Below are 6,837 nucleotides of genomic sequence, written 5' to 3'. Positions count from 1 at the left end.
ATCTTAGAGGTAAAGACTGTAAGGCTTAAAGAAGGCAAGCAGCTGCCCAGAGACACATCATGAGTAAGTGGCCAAGCTGGAATTTTCTGCCCCCAACCCGCTCTTAATCACATCGATGCTGTATGTAGTCATCATGGTAATCCAGTCTTGGTCAAAATCCACATCCCAGGCCCATTGAAAAATAACTAATTTTACACAATGTCCAGACCTCATTCAGCAGTAAATCGATGGTGTTAACCAAATTTCCCTAGTTTTATTTTCCCCTAGTTTTCCTACATCTATAGCATTTTCTATTTGGAGGCTTTTAAATGGAAAGAGTTCCTTTAAGAAGTAATTATAAAAATTCTATAAATATTTTTTTGTAGAGCTATGACCATCACCAAGGAAGTTGAAGACAAAATTCCTGCCCTAATGTGTATTCAACAAATGCTTATTGAGCACCCATTTTTGTGCAAGGTCTTGTTAAACACAGGAATGAAATGGTGTCTATGGCTGAGTTACTGCACTCAGAATGACTGCTAATTCCATGAAGAAGATAGGTCAGAAGAAACAAAGTGGACTACCGTGTGAGAATTGCTCTGGCTGCCACATAAGTATATGGCCAGAGCACTTAATCCAAACTTGGCCATCAGGGAAGTTTTCCTGCAAGAGGTGATACCTGCACTGAGTTGTAAAAGGCATATACAAATCAATCAGGTAAAGAATGGAAAGGTGAGATGGGAGAAACAAGTGATTTGGTTCAGCAAAAAGAAAGTTCTGTGGTTTTGGAGAAACAGCAGAAGTAGTTCAGTATGGTTAGAGTGTAGATCAGTGGTCTCAAATTTGCTGAAAATTAGAGTCACCTGGGGAGCTTTGAAAACTCCCCAATGGCCAGGTTGTACTCCATATCTATTACATCAGGATTCTCTGGGCGTGTCATGCAGACATCAGTAAGTTGTAAAGCTCTTTAAGTGATTTCAACGTGCAGCCAAGTTTAGGAGACAGTAGTGTAGACCAATAGTTCTCAAAGAGCGGTCTAGAGACAGACAGTATCAGGATCACCTAAAAATACAAATCCTATGCATGGTATTGGAGAAGTGACAAAGTCATTAAAACACATATTGCTGGGAATACCACCCCCAGAGTTTCTGATTCAGTAGGTCTGGGGGCCTGAGCATTGGTATTCCTAATAGGTTCCCAGGGGATATTGATCCTGCTGCTGCTGGTCTGGGAGCTGCACTTTGAGAACCACTGGCAAAGGCAGTGCTTCTCAAACTCTCATGTGTATATGGTCACCTAGAAAAATTATTAAATTGCAAATTTTGATTCAGTAGGTCTAGGGTAGGACCTTAAGTTCCCTATTTCTAACCAATTCTCTGGTTATACCAATGCTGTTGGCCCTCAGATGACACACTGAGTATAAGAAGACAGATAAGAAGAGGTGAAGCTGGAAAGGTAATTAGGGACTAGGTCATGAAGAGCCTTATAATGTTTAGGATGATTTCATATCAGCTTTAAAAAAGTAAGTTATAGTGTGTTCATTGTTGGTTGGTTTCTTCCATCATTTTGCTTTGTCTTCCACAGCATCAACTTTAGCCTGTTAAGATAGCAGCCAAGAGTAATCAAGGTTATATCCTTTTACTGTTTACCTCAATATGGGAAGAGAGAACTCTCCTATTTGTGGAATAAAACTTCCTAACTTCAGTCTTAGAGTGGACCAACTTAGTCACCATATCCACAGCTCCATCAATAAATGTCACCAGTGGAATGTCCAGCATCAATTACCTCAGCCCTCGGTTCCAAAATCCATTATTGGCGAGGGGGATGGGATCATCATGACTGGCTAGACTAAGCAAGATCTGCCTCTGAAGCAAATGTCAATTCCTAAAATTATTTTGCTGCATAGTAGGAGGATAGGATTGGGAATGGATGGGGTCAATCACAATTAGCACTACAAACCATGAATGTCTTGCTAAAGTATTTTTTTCTGCAGACTTTCAGGAATCATTGAAAAATTTTAAGTAGAAAGGTCGCAACATCAGATGTGCCTTTGAACAAGAACACTAGATTTTGGAGGTAAATAACTTGTAGTGTAGTGCAAGAAAGCCAATGAGGAAGATATTGCATTCATCAAAAGTTAATGGTGGCTTCATCTTAGGCCATAGTAGGGCAAATGGAAGAGTCTAAGAGACTAGGTGAAGATTTGCTGTGGGTTAGGGAAACAGAGGACTTGAAAGCCACTCACATGTTTCTGGTTTTGATAAGAAACATATGAAGAGGAGAAGGTTTTGGCTTGGGATAGTGGAAGAGGGAGGGGGTTGGATCAAGGAGTAAGGTGAGTGGAAGATGGTAAGTTTAGTTTTAAGCATATCATTTGAAGTGCCAAAAAGACGTCCAGATAAAATTGCCCAAAAGCAGTTTGAACTACCTGTATAGGTCTGGACCTCAACGGAAAGGACAGGGCTGAAGATACAGAATCAGGAATCTCTATTTGGCCAAAAAGTTCGTTCGGGTTTTCCCATAATATCTTGCAGAAAAACCTGAATGAACTTTTCAGCCAACCCAATAGATGGTGGTGTAGAGTATGAAGAGAGGTCGAGATAGAGCCATAGGGGAATTGGGGAATCTGACATTCAAGGGGAGGACAGAAAAAATGATGTTTATAAATGAGACTGAGAAAGATCAGGTTGATTATCAGACCACAGAAGAATGCGGTATTGAAGACTCTAATGTTCATGATAGACACAAAAGTTCATGGTAGAGATTGCTCCAAAAGTACAGGAAAGTGTTCAGGGAATTAAGCTGCCACAGGCTAATTAGATAATATATATCAGAGTGTATGGACTTAGAGCAGAGATGAAGAATGAATGATTTGGGGCGGTGGGGTTAGCAGGTGTAGACAGTCCTTCCATGACAATCATCTGTGAAGGGCTGTAACTAAAGGGGAACTTGGGATTTTTTTTCTTTGTTATTGTTAAGGAGAAATCAAACTTATAACAATCGTTATACTTGTTGCAATTTTGTCCAGGAGCAGGCTCATACCAGCTCTTGAGAGAGGATTGAGTTCATCACTTCCCAACTCTATGTTAAGAAACATCACAGTGGTAGCTTTAAATTTGTTATAGTGGGATACATACACCCCAGAAATTGACAAATGCTCCAAATCCATGCTTCTTCCCCCTGGAGTGCCAGTTAAATATTTACTAGCGTGCTACTGCCTTTAGTTAAATTTTAGAAGCTACAATGGATTTTTTCATGTTTTTGGCTGCTCAGCATCTAAACTCCCCTTGCTGTTTGGGGAGTTTCTGATTTCAAAAGTTCTGGTGAAGAACAGGCCCATTTTCCACTTCCAAAGCTGAAAAGATCCATGCCCCTGGCAGCCAGGATTAGAACACATGACACTCCTTTCTGGACTTTAATTCTGAAGAAAGTGATATGAATTTTAAAAAAAGGGGGGGGCAGTGAAATCCATATGAAAGAGGAAAAGTCTAAGAATAGTCAATTCCAGTTATAAAAAAGAACAATTTAACAGAAGCTGTGGAGCTGGAAACTGAACTTAGGCAGCATCACTCAAACCCCACAAGTTTTAAAAACTAGCAACACACTTGGAGAAGATACTTTGCACATATAGGAAAAAGATTATTACACAGAATATATTTTGAACCTCACCTATAAATCAATAAGAAAAAGACAAATCACCACCAGAAAAATAGACAAGCAATATGAGCAGGTAATTTACAGAAGAAAGAACCAGCATGGAAAAATACACAAAAAGATGATCCAACTTCCTAGTAATTGGGATAGATCAAAATAAAAATAATTTGAAATCGAATTTCATACTTGGATTGGCAAAAATGAAAAAGTCTGGCAATACCACATGGTAGCAAGAAAGAAGAAAAAAAATCTTACCATACTAATAGGATAGAAAATAGGTACAATTACATTGGGAAGTAACTGTGCAATATGTAATAAAGTGTAAAGTGTGCATACCTTCCTACCCAGATTTTCTGCTTCTCATTCTAGAGCTGTAGTTCTCAACTGAAAGCTGCTCATTAGGATTATCTGCAAGGCTTTTAAGAGACAGGCTTGGAGATCTTATCTTAATAAGTCTGGGATATGACCCTTGAGGACCATTATCCCAGAGAAATGGTCACACTTGTGTGCAAGGAGACAGGGAAATGTTTATAAAGGCAAAAATTTGGTAACAAACTAAATGGCTATCAACAAGGGAATGTCTAAATACAATGTGACATATGTGTTTGTAAATGTAATAAAGGTGTATATACGTGTACAGAGACACACAGACACACACATCAGACAAAAGAAAGCTGAAGCATGTTTCCTTGTTAATGGAAAAATGCAAATGTAACAGAGAAGAACAAACTTGACTCCACATTGGATCTACTCCTTTAGCTCTAAGCCTTGTGCTCTGTTGCCTGTGCTTAGTCATGCTGGCTCTGCACCTTTTGTAAAAGAATGTTGCCTCTAGCCTGAAATATACATGATAGTCCATACTCAAGGCTCTGACCTTTAAAGGTATAACACTTTTCCATTCACATAGAGATGAATAGTTGCAGAACAGAGAATGACATTTGTCTTGTTGGAGGTTTACAGGAACATGATGAACAGGCCTACATGGACAGCTGCAAGAACAAAGGATTCCTGCACCAAGAAGTTTGCAGCAACTAGCCACACCCTCTCCCCTTTTAGTATAAAAGCAGCCTAAATTCTACCTCAGGTAACGTGGTTCTTTGGGACACTGGTCCACCTTCTTCTCAGTCTGCTGGCTTTCTGAATAAAGTCACTATTGTTTGCCCCAACAACTTGTACCTTGATTTATTGGCCTGTCATACAGCAAGCAGTATGAGCTTGGACTTGGTAATAGAAAGATCCAGGAGAGATGGAAGGTATATAAGAGAAGGATTGACTGATGCAGCCAGGTATGTCCCTGACGAGGGAGGATCCAAGAACTTCTTTGGAGGATGGAGCCAAAAAAACAGGAGGAGGACTTGGTCTTCAGAAGGCTTAGTTAAGTAACAGGAGAGGATCTCTTCTACTTGACAAAAGTAAAGGAGTCAAGAATGAAGATCTGCACTCATCCATCCATTCCTCTCCTAACAGCCATTCATGAAGTGCCTGCAGGTAAGTGTGCAGTGAAGCTTTGGGAAGTGAACTTGAAGGGATTCTGCCTGGACATTGAAGGGATGGTCTATTTTCTCAGTGAAGGAAATAAATCATCTGCTGAGGGGTGGAGAGTTAGACAGTAAGGCAGTTAGTAATTGTATTTATAGAATGCGAAAGTGTTTTAAATAATCTTTATTGTTTTTCAATTTACTTGTTGGCTAATCCAGTAAAAGTGTTTTCATTTTTAGAATTAACCTTCTGTTTCTAATTTTTCCAAGTCCAGAGCCAAGTTTTTAAAAAAAATTTTCTCTGGTTTTTGTTTTTTACTTAAGCAATTGGCATTTTATAAACTATTGAAAGGACAATGATTTACAAAGGAATCCATTTCTTCATGTGGCTTATCACATCAGAGACAGATCTTTGAATAACGCTATTCAACTAGGCTTTATAATCCTAATACAAGGACTTCACAATTATTTGTGGACAAAAATAAATTTATTTTTGGAACACTATTGATATTTTCAGCTTTATTGGCATTTAAAAATTGAACCAAATCAATTGAACATAAGTCAGAGTCAAGTTGAGAAACTGCACTTCCTGATTAGAAATTGAGGCCACACATCTTTTCCCAAGGGCATACACAAAGGTTTGAGCTCTCTGAATAGGCCAGCCAGCAGCATATGGATAGAATGTATTAAACAAAATAACCAATAATGTGACTGCAGTTTTTGAAGGCTTCCAAAAAGAGCAATTGAACTAATTTTGGCATTAGCTATTTCACAAGAAAAGAAACTATGAGAAAATGGAGATCTAAAAATGTTCTTTCACTGGAGACCTATTATCAATTGCACATATAGTTATTGAAGTTGCTCTTACATTCTACACCTGCAGCATTGTGTGAGATAATTATTTTATTCTTTGCTCATTAGAACAAGCAGACCTCCCAGAAAGTAATGTGCATTCTTATTTTTTTTTAATGGATTTATGGACTCAAAGTATTGAATACCAAATTTTCTGTGGGTTACTAAAAAGGCACAGAGGGATTCTAGAACAGACTGGTTGTCAGAGTCCAGGCGCCTTGTATCCAAGGAAATGGACTTAATTTAATCCAGGTGACTGGCTAGTCAACACAATCTTTTCTTAATTAGTGGTACCTTGACCTCTTCTTGTGGAGTCCCTTTCATGATCTACATTTCTTGCAACTAACTAGTCTTATTTTCCCACATGACTTCCCACAGTTTGTCATAGAAAATCTTTTTCTTTTTTTTAAATTCCTTCAATTTGAAGTATATCCAAGGAGCTAAGAAGAGGCAACTGTTCTTTGCACTAGTTTTGTGGAGGTAGTTTTTCTCCCCAAAAATGAAAATTGTGAAAGGCAATTCTTGGATCCTCAAGAATCTTAGCAGCAACACTAGTGATAACACATATTTAAATAGGGATATGTTTTCCATTTCAAGTGTGGAAAACAAAATTCTAAGAGAGCCCCAAGATTCTTCACTCTAAGTATGTACATTATCCCAGTTATTCAGCAAAATGATAATCTAGGGTACTGCTGTGAAGGGATTTTTTAGATATAAAAAGTCCCCAATCAGCTGACTTTAAATTAGGGAGATTATCCTGCACCTAACTTTACCAGGTGAGCCCTTAAAGAAGTCAGAGAGATTCTCCTGTCAGTCTTAAAGAAGCAAACTGGCATCATACGGAGAGGGCTTTGTGGCACGGAACTGTGGGGGC

The sequence above is a fragment of the Tursiops truncatus genome, chromosome 18 (genome assembly GCF_011762595.2).
Source record: "Tursiops truncatus isolate mTurTru1 chromosome 18, mTurTru1.mat.Y, whole genome shotgun sequence".
In the NCBI taxonomy this organism is placed as follows: domain Eukaryota; kingdom Metazoa; phylum Chordata; class Mammalia; order Artiodactyla; family Delphinidae; genus Tursiops; species Tursiops truncatus.
Note: the sequence above shows the minus strand (reverse complement) of the source record.